Here is a 14,897-nt window from a genome sequence, read left to right as displayed (position 1 = left end):
TGTCAAGCTAATAATGTTCTTTCATTTGGATTATATACACTAGGTAAGATTTTTCCTTGTACTATTAACCACCTATTCTCAGGAATTATGTGATGTATAGGACTTTGCACTGCTTTTCTCTGGCTTTCAGTTAAAGAAGAAATACCACTTGCCAAATTGTATGCAAAGTAATTATTGGAAGCCAGAGGGCAAGCTGTTCACACTGGGACAATCCAGGGAACATCTGGGTTGGTTGGATTAGTTGTTCATTTGGCTGCTGTATCCTTCCCTCTTATTCAATATTTATATATATATATGTATAACCTTTTCTTTGTCTGTGTAGACTATGTTCCATTTGCTGTAAAATCTTTAAATAATGACAGAGTCAAAATTGTCTTTTCTATCTCAAAATTTTATGAAGGTAGGTTCTCATGTGCTTAATATATAACGTTATAGATAACATACATATGTCGGGTGTGTACACAGTGTACCACTATATGTATCTTTAAGCAAGGTTCTTCTCTGCTTGCTTTTTCACTCGAATAGTCAGAGAATTTAAGTTTCAGGGAGTCTTAAAGCTTACCTGGAGGAGCTTTAATTTAAACAGAACTGGACTAAATGTACATCTCTGTATCAGGGAAAAAACATCCATTTGGTTTTCCATGCTATCCCTTAACCCCACTGGAGTGGGTTATCCATGACAAACAACCAGCCACCCACCCTTCTGCTCACTCCCCCCTCCTCAGTGGGACAATGTGGGAGTATAGCCATGGGGGTCGACAAGCCCCATGGTTGGTGATAACATCGTACTCTTAACGATGAGGCCATGAGGAGTGTAATGAGGCCATAAGGAATGTAAAGAGTTCAGAGGGAACAAAGAAGGGTGATTCAGGAGATGCCTTGCTGTCTCGGACTGCTTGTTCTCCAGCGGTTAAGACGGTTAAGACGTGGAAGTTGCTGGGTGTTTGCTGTTGCAAGGCAAAGTTGCTGACCAACGAATAGGTAGTGGAAAAGTACTGCTGTAGAGCGAATGGTATAAGAAAGGAGCCTGTCCTCAGTAAAAGGTTTGAAGTTGAAGTTATGCCCTCAAAAAAGAAGTAGCAGTTACTGATCCTAAAAGAACCCTGGTGTCTGTGTGGTCTTTACACCACAGGACAAGGTGGAGAAAATAGGGACAAGAAAGCTTATGAGTCAAGATAAATGCAGGAAGACTACTTACCATTTAGCATCACAGGCAAAAAAGACTCAACTTGGGGAAATTTAGTTTAATGTATCACCAATTAAAATAGATTTAGGTAAGGAAAAACAAAGACAAAAATAAAACAACACCTCTAGCTATTTCTTTCTGCCATTCCTTCTCTCACACTTTTCCTCTGCTCCAGTGTGGGTTTTCCACTGGCTGCAATTCCTTTGAGAATTTCAGTGTGGATCTGCCATGGGCTGCAGCAGCTCCCTGCTCTGGTGCCATGGATCACCTCTTCCTCCTCTGCTCTTGATGTTCCCTCTGTGGTTTCTCCCTTTTCTTCACCCCATTCCTGGACAGAATTCTCTGTTCTATCTTGAATGTTTTCAAAGACATGCAATGAGCTTTGCTGAAGGTCTCAGCTATGTCCTGCACTGGGTCCATGTGGTGGAGCTCGGCCGCCCACCCGAGTAAAACCACCGCAGTCCAGAAAGGACTGCGGTGGTTTTACTCAGGTGGGTGGCTGAGCTCCACCACAACCGCTCTCTCACTCCCCCTCCTCAAAGAGGAATGGGGAGAAAATACAATGAAAAGGGCTCAAGGGTTGAGATAAGGACAGGGAGATCACACAGTAATTATCGTGATGGGCAAAACAGACTCAGCATAGGGAGATAGTAAGATTTATTACCTATTACTAACAAGATAGAGAAGTGAGAAACAAAGGAAAGAAACCAAAAGCACCTTCCCCCCCATCCACCCTCTTCCACCTCCTCCCCCCGAGCGGCGCAGGGGAATGGGGGAATGGGGGTTATGGTCAGTCTATAGCGCTTCTTCTCTGCCGCTCCTTCTTGGTCACTCTCATCCCCTGTGCTGTGGGGTCCCTCCCACGGGATGCAGTCCTTGCTGAACTGATCTGACGTGGGCTTCCCACAGGCAGCAGCTCTTCAAGAACTGCTCCAGATATGGGTCCCTACCACGGGGTCCATCCCTCAGGAGCAAACTGCTCCAACCTGGGTCCCCCACGGGCAGCAGCTCCTGCCAGGTCACCTGCTCCTGCGTGGGCTCCTCTCCACGGGCTACAGGTCCGGCCCAGAATCTGCTCCAGCAGGGGTCTTCCACAGGCCACAGCCTCCGTCGGTGCAGGTCCACCTGCTCCACCGTGGTCTCCTCCACGGGCTGCAGCGTGGAAACCTGCTGCACCATGGTACTCCATGGGCTGCAGGGGGACAACCTGCTTCACCATGGTCCTCACCACAGGCCGCAGGGGACTTCTGCTCCGGCGCCTGGAGCACCTCTCCCCCTCCTTCTTCACTGACCTTGGCACCTGCAAGGCTGTCCCTCACTCCTCTCACTCTCCCAGCTGCTGTGTGGCACAGCGTTTTTTTTTTTTTTCCCTGACTTAAATATGCTCTCACAGAGGCGCAAAACAACATCACTTATTGGCTCGGCTCTGGTCAGCAGTGGGGCCCTTACCAAACATGGGGCAGCTTCTAGATCCTTCTCACAGAAGCCACCCCTATGGCCCCCTGCTACCAACACCTTGCCACGTAAACCCACTGCAGTCCATTGCCCCACTACTAAAATCTGAACACAGACATCCAGTATGTCCATGTAAAGAGAGAAAGGTAAAATAAATAAATAACAATATAAATAAAATAAAAATAAAATCTGAGAAGACACAGACTTGTGTTATTCAAAGTCACTAGAAGGCACCATTACAGTTAATCTGACAGTCTGTTGAACTGTGTGAATAGGCAGTTAGATCTGGAATAAATGTCTGTTCGTTGTGTACTTCTTTTTTACAGGCAATGAACATCACCAGAAAAGTCTGCTTTGTCCAAGTCTCTTTATGACAGAATCATTTATTAGACGCGAAGCTGCTGCCTGCAGGTTATATGCATACAAAACAAAATAATTGCATATTGTCAAATCATGGCAATATGAAAGGATCTAGAAATGTAAAAGCAAACTAAGAAAAATGGATAAATTACCAAAACTATGGGCTTGGCTGAAATTCAACTGCTTGGTGAAACCAGAAAATATGTGCTCTCCAAAACACTGAAGGTATTCAAGTAACTTTTCAAAATATCTTTCAAGAACGGTCAAATTAAGCAGGGAGAATGACACCCTCTCTGTTGGATATATTTATCTATAAAGGGTGTATATACGCATAAGTCTCAGGACAAGATCTCTGTTAAGGATGGAAAGAAGAGGGATGAGTGTCTGCTTCCTATTATCTGAAAATGCTAAATATTTTTAAACCCACTTAACTCAAGTAAGGGTAGTATCCCTGACCAAGACCTGAGTGACAGATGAGACACTTGCCAGTTTTTCCAGCAAAGTCTATTTAATGCCCGTGTCCTGGTTCCAGCTAGGACAGAGTTAATTTTTCCTCCTAGTAGCTGGTAGGGTGCTATGTTTTGGATTAGGATGAGAAGAGCGCTGATAACATGCTGATGTTTTAATTGTTGCAGAGCAGTGTTTACACCAGGCCAAGGACTTTTCGGCTTCTCGCTCTGTCCTGCCAGCGAGCAGGCTGGGGGTGCAGCAGGAGCTGGGAGGGGACAGACCCAGGACAGCTGACCCAAACTGGCCAAAGGGGTATTCCATACCATCTGACGTCATGCTAAACAATATATAGGGGTGGCTGGCCGGGGTGGGGGGGCCGGCTGCTCGGGAATAGGCTGGGCATCGGTCAGCGGGTGGTGAGCAATTGCATTGTGCATCACTTGTTTCGTACACATTATTATTATTAATACTATTATCATTATCACTATTATTATCATTATTGTTATTATTATATTCCATTCTTAATAAACTGTCTTCATCTCAACTCACCGGCTTCACTTTCCCGTTTCTCTCCCCCATCCCAGAGAGGGAGGCGGGAGGGTGAGCGAACGGCTGTGTGGTGTTTAGCCGCCAGCCGGGTTAAACCACAACAGTCCTTTATGGCGCCCAACGTTTGGCTCGAACCCACGACCCTGGGATTAAGAGTCCCATGCTCTACCGACTGAACTAGCCGGGCAGCTGTCCCAGCACCGGAGCAGCCAGGTGACAAGCTGCTCCCACTCCTGTGTCTGGGTCAGAGAAACGAGCTGTAGCAGTGCAAGTTGCCCCTGTAGACAAGGTGAAAAAATGGTATAGAGGCTCAGGTCGTTTAGAACGCAGACAGTCTTCTGTGAAGTCTGAGCATAGTGAAGACGAGGCTGGGCCATCAAAGGTGCAGGAGACTGAAGATGAGGATGAGGATGTCGAAATATCAACAGTAACTACCCGAACCCTATACCAGCGTGAGCTACGAGATGTGCGAAAAGATTTTGGTCGCTGTATAGGCGAGCAGCTTGTCACCTGGCTGCTCCGGTGCTGGGACACCGGAGCCAATTATGTGGAATTAGAGGGGAAGGAAGCCAAGCGGCTGGGATCCCTTGCTAGGGACGCATGTATTGACAAAGCAATTGGAGATGGAGCACGATCTCGCAGCCTCTGGAGGCGTCTCCTGTCAGCTGTGCAGGAAAGGTATACCTTCAAGGAAGAACTTGTATGTCTACCAGGCAAGTGGACCACCATGGAGAAGGGAATTCAGTACCTGAGGGAATTGGCCGTACGGGAAGTAATTTATAAGGACCTAGACGACGCACAAACATCCGCAGATCCAGATGCAGTCCGGTGTACACTACCCATGTGGCGGAAGTTTGTACGGAGTGCACCATCATCATATGCCAGCTCATTGGCAATACTAACCTGGAAAGAGGAGGAGAATCCCCCAGTGAATGAAGTGAATAAATTCTCCAGCAGTACGAAGGAAATCTCTCCTCTTCCCTACAGGCCTGTGTCTCGGCTGTGGAGAAACTCTCTGAAGAGGTCCACCAACTTAAAGAGAATTTATCTTCCCCTCCACCTGAACGAATCAGTGTCCACCAGCCAAAAGAGAATACTTTGGAGAAACTTTCTGAAAAGATCCACCAACTTGAAGAGAGATTATTTTCCTCCCCACCTGTACAAACCAGTGTCTCAGCTATTAGGGGTAAACGTTCATCTGTGCAAGGAAGACAATATGGTGGGCACACACACCGCGCCACCCTGTGGTTTTACCTACGTGACCATGGAGAGGACATGAGAAAATGGGATGGAAAATCTACTGCGACCCTAGAGGCACGGGTACGTGAATTGCAAAAGAAAACAATTGGGAAAAAGGGGTTCTCTGAAAAGTTTGCTGCTCCAACTTCCAGCAGGCAGTCCTTTAAACACAGAAACGAAGATTCTGACCAGGACTAGAGGGGCCCTGCCTCCAGCCAGGGGGAGGAAAGGGACAATCGAGTTTATTGGACTGTGTGGATTCGATGGCCTGGCACGTCAGACGCACAGAAGTATAAGGCTTTCGTAGACACCGGTGCACAATGTACTCTAATGCCATCAAGTTATAAAGGGCCAGAGCCCATCTGTATTTATGGTGTGACGGGGGGATCCCAGCAGTTAACTGTATTGGAGGCTGAAGTGAGTCTAACCGGTAATGAGTGGCAAAAGCACCGTATTGTGACTGGCCCAGATGCTCCGTGCATCCTTGGCATAGACTCTTAGCCTGCTTTTCTGAATGAATGTTTTTATACCCACAGATCTGGCAGTCACAGTCCCTGTGTTTATGTTTCAGTGATGTAAACTAAGCAGAGATACTGCACCAGCAGATTTTTAGCCTCTGCCAGGTAGTGCTTTTCCAGCCAGTAAACAAGCATAGTCTGCAAAACAGAAGAGTCCAGGGAATTTCTCAGCCAGCAGTTATCATGGATGAGATTCATTTAGGGGGATAGGGCATTTGGAAAAGAGAGTTTAGCCATATGAATGCGCACTGTGCCACTTCTTAAAGTCTTGGCTCATTTAATTTCCTAGTATTGATATGGTTAATGGGCAAAGGTACCAAAACAAGTGCCACTACTAACAGAAAGAATTGTGGGGAATAATCTTAACCATTTCTCACCTTACCCTTTTGTTTAAATGCATACTGATGCAATAGAAGCACTTTGTCTGCTTTTTTCAGAAGAGATACTATAATTCTATTGAAAGTTGAACAATTCACCTTTTTCGGCAGCCTGAACTGAACAGTTAGGGGAAAGCTTGCTAAGATGATTGTAACCACTCTACAGCATTAGAATACTATGTGAAAGCTGATGAGTAATCTAATTCATCTTATAACAACCTCACATTTCAAAAAAAAAAAAAAGGTAATTGTCCTATTTTTGATCTTGTGCTGAAATAATTTTTGCCCTTAAAGTTTGTGGTTATCACATGATATTTATCCTAGGAAGACAAAGACAATTCTAATCTTTAAGGATAGTGGAGACTGAGAAATTAGTTCTACTAAATACACCAAAACCAAAACATTTGTTCGAATTTTCATAGAAAAGGAACAGAGTGTAAATAATAATCCAGATCCTAAGATTACATCCTCCTTTAGAAAAAAAAAAGTATACGAAAAAGCTGAAAAACTCTAACTTCTGTTTGTTCAGCTCTGAATCATGCTTTGAATTGTTATACTGCTCACTATTACATCTTATGTATGTATTTTGTATCCTTTAGGGGAAGTCAAAATAAAGATATTTTTAAAAGTTGGGTTGTATATAAGGAGGGTATAGGTGGAGATTTTCTGAGGATATGAGTTATGTAGTAGCTCTCAGCCTTCAACATTTAGCTGAAGCCAGCTCAGATTCACTCTTGAAAGGCTGTAACATTTGTTTGTTTTTCCAAGTGGCATATTACAGTTTGTCTCTATCAGAGGACTACTATTTTGGGGAATGGTAATCTGAGCACACCAACAAATCTGAATACAACTGTAGCATTTAAAGACAAAATAAATAAATTCAAGTGAGAGTTCTTGAGAGAAAGTTAGGAGACTGAGTGGTAGAAAGTGAGAGGGTGAACTGCAAAGAGCCAAAGAGCCAAACACTGGCAAAAGGGAAGAATCATTATGACATGCAGGGGAGAATAGGTAGAAAGAAGTGAAAAGCAAGGTTGCACACTGGGAATGGCATTTGGTAAAGATGACAGAATGAGTGCAAAGAGATTTTCTTGTCTCAACCTCTTGGCCTCCCTACACTCCAGGGAAGCCACTCCATACGGCAAACTCAGCTGCTGAGCTTGATCTGTTGGCCATAAGCTATAGAACCATAGAACAGCTTGGGCTGGAAGGGATCTTAAAGACTATCTAGTTCCACCCCCCCTGCCATGGGCAGGGTTACCACCTACCAGATCACATTGCCCAGGGACTTGTTCAACCTGGTCTTGAACACCTCCAGCTATGGGACATCCGCAGCTTCTCTGGGCAGATGGACTGCATCTAGAACAGAAGCACAGAGGAACAGAAAGGCCATAGCTGCTAAGCCTTAAACTGCAAATACATGAGATGTTTTATAGGGAACCATGATAGCCCCCTCTTGTTAAAACTTTTCCCTTGTCAGAGCAACTTCATTCTCTCTCATGAATCAACTGTTCTTTCTCTTCCATAAACCACCATGACTTAAGGGGATGAAAAAGAAGGTTCACAAGAAGTCTGAGAGATGAAAACGTAGACAGCGGCAACAAGAACGAGACAGCATGCAGCAAGAATGGTATGATCAAGAAGGTCTGGCTAGAACAAGGCCCTGCAGCTCAGCTGTGCAGGCATGAAAGCAATGCAAAGTTTTGCAGAGGTCCATACAGAAAATCAAACTTTGTAACAGAGAACCCATTCAAACAGCTAAAGCAAGTGGTATATGAGTTCAGCAACCCAGCTCTCAAACAGCCCATTAAAAAGCATGGTTTTGTTTATGGATTCTAACATGGCAAGGGATTAATGAAATGAAAAGGGGATAATGGTGAAACAGGAAGCTGTATTTGCAGAAAACAATGAAGGAGAGTGGAGAAAGAGTCTTACTTATTTTCTCTCATATGCTGAAACATTGTCCTTGAATATCTTCATGCATGGTCTGAATAGCTACACATTCCAGGCATTTTAAAATGCAATCATAATCCCCAGTCTATTATAGCAAAAGGTGGTTAATAAACACCTTGCTGGGGTAAATCAGGGCATGGTTTTGTGATGCAGTTGTTGTTATAGCAACTGCATGTTTGTGTACTATTTCCATTTAACAAACATGAGATAAATTATCCTTCTTTCAAGATAAGGAGGAGACAATTACAAGAGCTTTTAGAGATGAACTGTGCATTTATAGTTTCTGGGTTTAAATGTTATCTAATGTGTTGAAATTTTAGATCTGTATTTTTTCATGATTTGAACATGTTCCCTGACTAAAATTATACAGAACTGGCAGAAACACTTGCAAGTATTACAGCATCCCTTTTCTAGGTCTGATAACATCAGGATGTCTATTATTACTGCCTGATTACTCCTACAAAATATTCTCTCCAGTGAGGAAGATAACACAGACCAACGATGAAAGGAAAAAGTAGTGACCTCAAATTATTCACAAAAATGTTATTTCCCAGGTAAGCACTTGTAAGACTTAGCAAAAGTAAACAGAAATCAAAATATTCCACTGGACAACAAAAACTTTGTGATTCTTATGTTATTTACCAGTGAATGAATACACACACAAACATAATCATGAAGATTCTATATGAAGAAAAAAGGAAAATAAAAAAAACCAAGTATAAATTAAAGAGGTAGTGATTTAAAAAGAGTTTTTTAATTTTTTTTTAACTGGTCAAAAATATAGTTTTCTATCAAGAAAAAAGACAACCCTGGTTACAGAACCATCCTGATTCAGTGATGGTGGGAGACAGCAATCAGAAACACAAAATCAAAATACAAAAAATACAAATAAATAACAAAATAAATATTAGTATATGTAGTATAATAACTGAAAAGAATAAGTTGCCTGTATTACACGAAGCTGATTAGTAGCTTTATGATCTAGCTGAAAGAAAAGCATTTGAACTCTGAGTATTAAGATAATCTGCATCCAGGAACATGTGAGTATGTGACTGGGAAATAAGTAATCACTACTAAGAAAACTTTAAATTCTAGGAAAACCTAGAGTTCTGAAAGAGTGTTATTGTAGTACTGCTATTCATAGAGAATAAGCTGAATGGTCCTAATAATTATAGGTCAGTTACTCAGACATCAAACTCAGACGATATAATGGAAAGGTCAATATGATTTTCCATTAATAGAGCATCAGAAAGAGGGAACTAATTCATGCCAGTCAATGTGTTTTTATGGAAAATGGGTTTTGTCGAACAGTTTAGATTTCACTATTTGATAAGATTACAAATTTGGTTGATAAAAGTAGCTGTGTATATGTAATATAAGTAGACTTTAGCATGGCATTTGACTTGTATCAGATGAGGAGGCAATTTAGAACAATATTACAAATATCTATAAATCACAAGTTAAATGTGTTTTGAATTTATTAATCAAAAAGTTGTAAGTGGCTGTTCATGGAAAATCATCAGTGGATGGGCCAACATTCAATATACTTATTTCATTGCTTGAAAATGAAATCACTGCAGAAAAAAAATTCTTAGTAAAGATGGGGTCATGCATAAGAGGCAGGCTAGCCAGCAGAATGATCAGAGTTGGTTACTTAGTTAGGTGTATTTAAGTTAGACACTGCCAGGAACAGACAAAAACAGACTTCTGTGTCTAGAAGCCAAACATGCAAAGTAAGAAACTCAGGGGCTCCACCTGCCAGCTTGTGGCAACAAAGAGGATTAATAAACAGCTAATTATATTATCTCTACTTCTGGCACTATTGAAACAAGCAATGGAATACTGCATGGAGTTCTAGAGTTTATACCTTACAAAGGAAGTTATAAACTAATGATGAAATAAAAAAGGAACAAATTGCTTTGAGATACACTGAATGTGCCTTACAATAAAGAACTTAATAGCTTAGATGATGTAGTTTATCAAAATAAGATTGATAATGGTGACATATTCATTAAGTAATGCTGTCAAAAGAACAGAATGCATAGCAATAAGCTTTTGCATAGACAGAGCCACAGCAAGAGATAATGGCTACTGAGCAAAAGAGGGGGTTTTCACTTTAAAAATTGTGATTAATTTCCATCATGAAAGATAATGATGATCAGTGGTCCTTGGTGATCAGTGATGAAAGATAATGTGATCAACACAGAATGAATAAGTCAGAGCAATATAGAAAGTCAGATGAAATGATCCATTGAGGGACTGGGTTTAATTTGCACTAGAATTTGTCATAGCATTTTGTTGTTTAAACATCACAGAAATAACATGCTACATGAGCTGTACTCAGCATACAACTTCAAATCAGCATGCCTCTAGCAGCTGCATTTTATTTGTAAGGATGACTCTTTTCTGAAAAAAGAAATTATACTATCTATTATACTTTGCATATGGCTGTTTGTATCTAAAATCGTAGCCATTAATCCCTTTACAAGATTTATAAAATATGACATAAAAGGAAAAATGTAGAATCAAAGGTTAATTTAATGTTACAGAGATTTTATGGTGATTTAGCATTAATGATGACAGTTTAGGAACCATGTTTAATTAAATGAATGTTGGAGATAAAAGTCACCCTTGTATTTAGCTTTACTTAAGATTATAGACTCTAAAATTCAGAAGAGGTTATGAATAACATTTATTCTGGCCTCTAGTAAAGGCTGTATTTTACTAACATCGAGGAAAATTTTATATATTCTATCAGCAGATTAAATATGATCTTCAGATATCTTAAAATAGTGTTGCTTCACTGAAATATATTTTATTAAAGGAACTACAGCAAATGATATCAGTTTGGGGATCTTATCAATGTTTGCAAATATATTAAGTGTGGGAGACAGAGGGATTTGGCCAACCTCTTTTCAGTGGTTTGTGGGGACAGGACAAGGGGCAATGGCCACAAAATGGAGCATAGGAAGTTCCGCACCAACATGAGAAAGAACTTCTTCACAGTGAGGGTGACGGAGCACTGGAACAGGCTTCCCAGGGAGGTTGTGGAGTCTCCTTCTCTACAGATATTCAAGGCCCATCAGGACGCCTAGCTGGGCAACCTGCTCTAGGGAACCTGCGTTGGCAGGGGGGTTGGACCCGATGATCTCTTGAGGTCCCTTCCAACCCCTACAATTCTGTGGTTCTGTGATTCAGATCTGGTCCATTTGTTTGGTGTGGTGTTTGGGAAACAGGTAACTTTGTTGACCTCATGTTGCACACAAAGATGACACTCAGAGCATTGAAACAGTAAGGTACCTTATTTCACAGAATCACAGACTCACAGACTCATTTAGGTTGGAAGAGACCTCCAAGATCACCTAGTCCAACCTCTGACCTAACACTAACAAGTCCTCCACTAAACCACTAAACCATATCACTAAGCTCTACATCTAAACGTCTTTTAAAGACCTCCAGGGATGGTGACTCAACCACTTCCCTGGGCAGCCCATTCCAATGCCTAACAACCCTTTCAGTAAAGAAGTTCTTCCTAATATCCAACCTAAACCTCCCCTGGCGCAACTTTAGCCCATCCCCCCTCGTCCTGCCACCAGACACGTGGGAGAATAGACCAATCCCCACCTTGCTACAGCCTCCTTTAAGGTAACTGTAGAGAGCGATGAGGTCTCCCCTGAGCCTCCTCAGAAGGCATTAAGCACCTCAGCCTTTTCCTCATCTCTTGTCCCTAAGTTTCCCCCCGCATCCAGTAAAGGATGGAGATTCTCCTTAGTCCTCCTTTTCCTGTTTATATGTATTTATAAAAACATTTTCTGTTACCTTTAACATCAGTAGCCAGATTGAGCTCCAGATGAGCTTTGGCCTTTCTAATTTTGTCCCTGCACAGACTTACAACATCCTTATAGTCCTCCTGAGTGGCCCGCCCTCTTTTCCAAAGATCATAAACCCTTTTTTCTTCCTAAGCTCTAGCCACAACTCTCTGCTCAGCCAGGCCGGTCTTCTTCCGCGCGGGCTCATCTTTGGGCACGTGGGTACAGACCACTCCTGAGCCATTAAGATTTCCTTCTTGAAGAGTGCCCAGCCTTCCTGGACTCCTCTGCCCTTCAGAACTGCCTCCCAAGGGACTCTGCCAACCAGTGTCCTGAACAGCTCAAAGTCAGCCCTCCGGAAGTCCAAGACAGCGGTTTTACTGATCCCCTTCCTGACTTTGCCAAGAATAGAGAACTCTACCATTTCGTGGTCACTCTGCCCAAGACAGCTCCCACCAGTCCTTCTCTGTGAACAGAAGGTCTAGCGGGGCACCTCCTCTGGTAGGATCACTAACCAACTGTGTCAGGAAACTCTTCCACGCTCTTCAGAAACCTCCTAGACTGCTTTCTCTGAGCTGTATTGCATGTCCAAGATATGTCTGGGAAGTTGAAGTCCCCCACGAGAACAAGCGCTGACGATTTCACAACTTCTGCCAGCTGCCAGTAGAACTCCTCATCCGTCTCCTTATCCTGGTTTGGTGGTCTATAACAGACCCCCACCAGGATGCTTGCCTTGTTGGCCTTCCCAACGATCCTAACCCATAGGGACTCAACCTTATCATTCCCAGTCTCGAGTTCCACAACTTCAAAACTTGCTCTAATATAGGGAGCCACACCGCCTCCCCTTTTGTTCTGCCTGTCCCTTCTGAAGAGCCTATAGCCAGTCATTGCAGCACTCCAGTCATGGGAGTGGTCCCACCACGTTTCAGTGATGGCAACCAAGTCATAGCTAGCCTGCTGCATGATGGCTTCCAGCTCCTCCTGTTTGTTGCCCATACTCTGTGCATTAGTGGAGATATACTTCAGTTGGGCCATTGCTTTCTCCCCCAACCCTGACATTGTTCCCCCTGGTACACCTCTAACGAGCCTTATTTCATCCTCATCCCCATTCTTTCCTAGTTTAAAGCCCTCTCAATGAGCCCTGCCAGCTCCTGGGCTAGGATCCGTTTTCCCCTAAGAGACAGGTGGAACCCATCTGAAGTTATCAGGCCAGGTGCTGAGTAAAGCACCCCGTGGTCAAAAAAAACCACAAAATTCCTGTGTTGGCACCATCCTCTGAGCCATGTGTTTATCAGGTGGGCTTTCCGTGTCCTCTCTGTACCCCTCCCTGCCACTGTAAGGATGGAGGAAAACACCACCTGTACTCCCGCTCCATCTACTAATCGTCACAGTCCCCTAAAATCCCTTTTGATAGCCTTCAGGCTTCTCTCATCAATATCATCACTGCCAGCCTGGACTATCAACAGAGGATAGTAATCAGAGGGGCGAACCAGGTTAGGAAGGTTTCTGGCAATGTCCCTGACCCTGGCCCCAGGGAGGCAGCAGACTTCCCTATGGGTAGGGTCAGGCCTACAAATAGGGCCCTCTGTTCCCCTGAGAAGGGAGTCGCCTACAACGATCACCCTTCTTTCTTTCTTAGTGGAGGCAGTCTTGAGGCATGGAGTCGACCTCCTCGCCCTAGGTATCCTCCTGGGTAGACTTTCTACCTCATCCTCACCCACTGGTCTCTCAAGCTTCAGGACCTCAAACCTGTTGTGTAAGGGCACCTGGGAAGGTGGGGCCGGTAGGGAGGGGGGTTGCCTGTGATGCCAAGCAGGGACCTGCTTCCATTCCTCCTCATCTCCCAGGTCCCCTCCCTCTGCTCGACAGGGACAGGGCAGAGGGTCCACCCCCATTTGGGGTGTCTCACCCCGGTGCCTTTCCTTCAGGCCTTGCAGGGAGTTGCTCCACCAGTCTATCTCCCACTCACACTCCCTGATGGCCCTCAACCTCTCCACCTCCTCCTTGAGCTCTGCCACCAGGCTGACTAGGTCATCCACCTGCTCACACCTCACACACACGGTGTCTCTGCTGCCCTCAGATGGCAGCAACAGGCTCAGGCACTCCCTGCACCCAGAGACCTGAACTGCTGCATTTTGGAGCAGGCACTCAGTCTGGGTCTCCAAAGACTTTCTAGAAAGATCTTTCTGCCTAGTGGAGACCATGGCAGTTTAGCTATAGGTAGACAGCCGGTAGATTAGCTGTTCTCCTGAGCGCACCCTGCCTGCGCAAACTGTCACACCCTACTTATGCGCCACACCCTATTTGCCCATCCTGTTCGCCACGTTCCTGGTCGCTCATGCTCCCTTGGGGCTGCTTTTGAACGTCAGGGGAGGGAGCACTGCTGGCTCCACCTACACCTCGTCAGCCTCCCTTGCGAGGGCTTCTGGGTCTTGGCGGCTCCCTCAGCTGCTTCGAGTGGCCTTGATGCCGAAAAAAAGGCCTGCCCGCTTTGATCCCCTGTTCCGCTGCAGAATGTGTCTGCCCTGGAGCGGATCGCCTCGGCTTGATTTCCTCACCTCGCCTCGGATTTCCTTGAGAGGAAATGCTAAAATATATTTGCAAGATCATAACTCCTGCCGCTTTAGTAATGCTGGAATAGTTGCTACCACTGAGTTGCATTTGGAAGCTGGATTCACAGGGGCAGTGATTTAAATATTGCTTTTTAGTACTTAACATCTTTATAAAACTGCAGCATTCCAAGGTCATAATACAGAGCAAACAAACAAACAAAAACACATTGCGATAAAAATAGTGAACAACATATACTCTGAAGCAGTAGTTGACCAAAATAATAATAGTAATAATAAAGTTGAACTGAAAAGAATTATTAAGGTTATGCTTTCTCCATATTTTACTAGCTTTGCTAAGTAGGAAAGAAATGTCATTATGACATGCATACATCACCATCTTCTTTTTCTTCTTTTTTCATTTTATGGTCATGCTACCATATGCAAGTTCTTAA

The 14,897-nt window shown here is 43.8% G+C and overlaps 1 non-coding gene and 1 pseudogene across 1 annotated transcript; one reads left to right on the top strand and one right to left on the bottom strand.

Moving 5' to 3' along the window:
• LOC136789479 (syncytin-2-like) overlaps positions 1 to 14,897 on the top strand; it is a 120,911-nt pseudogene that overhangs the window by 90,724 nt on the left and 15,290 nt on the right.
• TRNAK-CUU (transfer RNA lysine (anticodon CUU)) lies at positions 4,115 to 4,187 on the bottom strand. Its single transcript has one exon. It is a non-coding gene; the product is annotated as a tRNA-Lys (tRNA).

Source organism: Anser cygnoides, unplaced genomic scaffold, assembly GCF_040182565.1.
Source record: "Anser cygnoides isolate HZ-2024a breed goose unplaced genomic scaffold, Taihu_goose_T2T_genome scaffold_50_1, whole genome shotgun sequence".
Taxonomy (NCBI): domain Eukaryota; kingdom Metazoa; phylum Chordata; class Aves; order Anseriformes; family Anatidae; genus Anser; species Anser cygnoides.
This window is presented reverse-complemented; position numbering and strand designations above follow the sequence as displayed.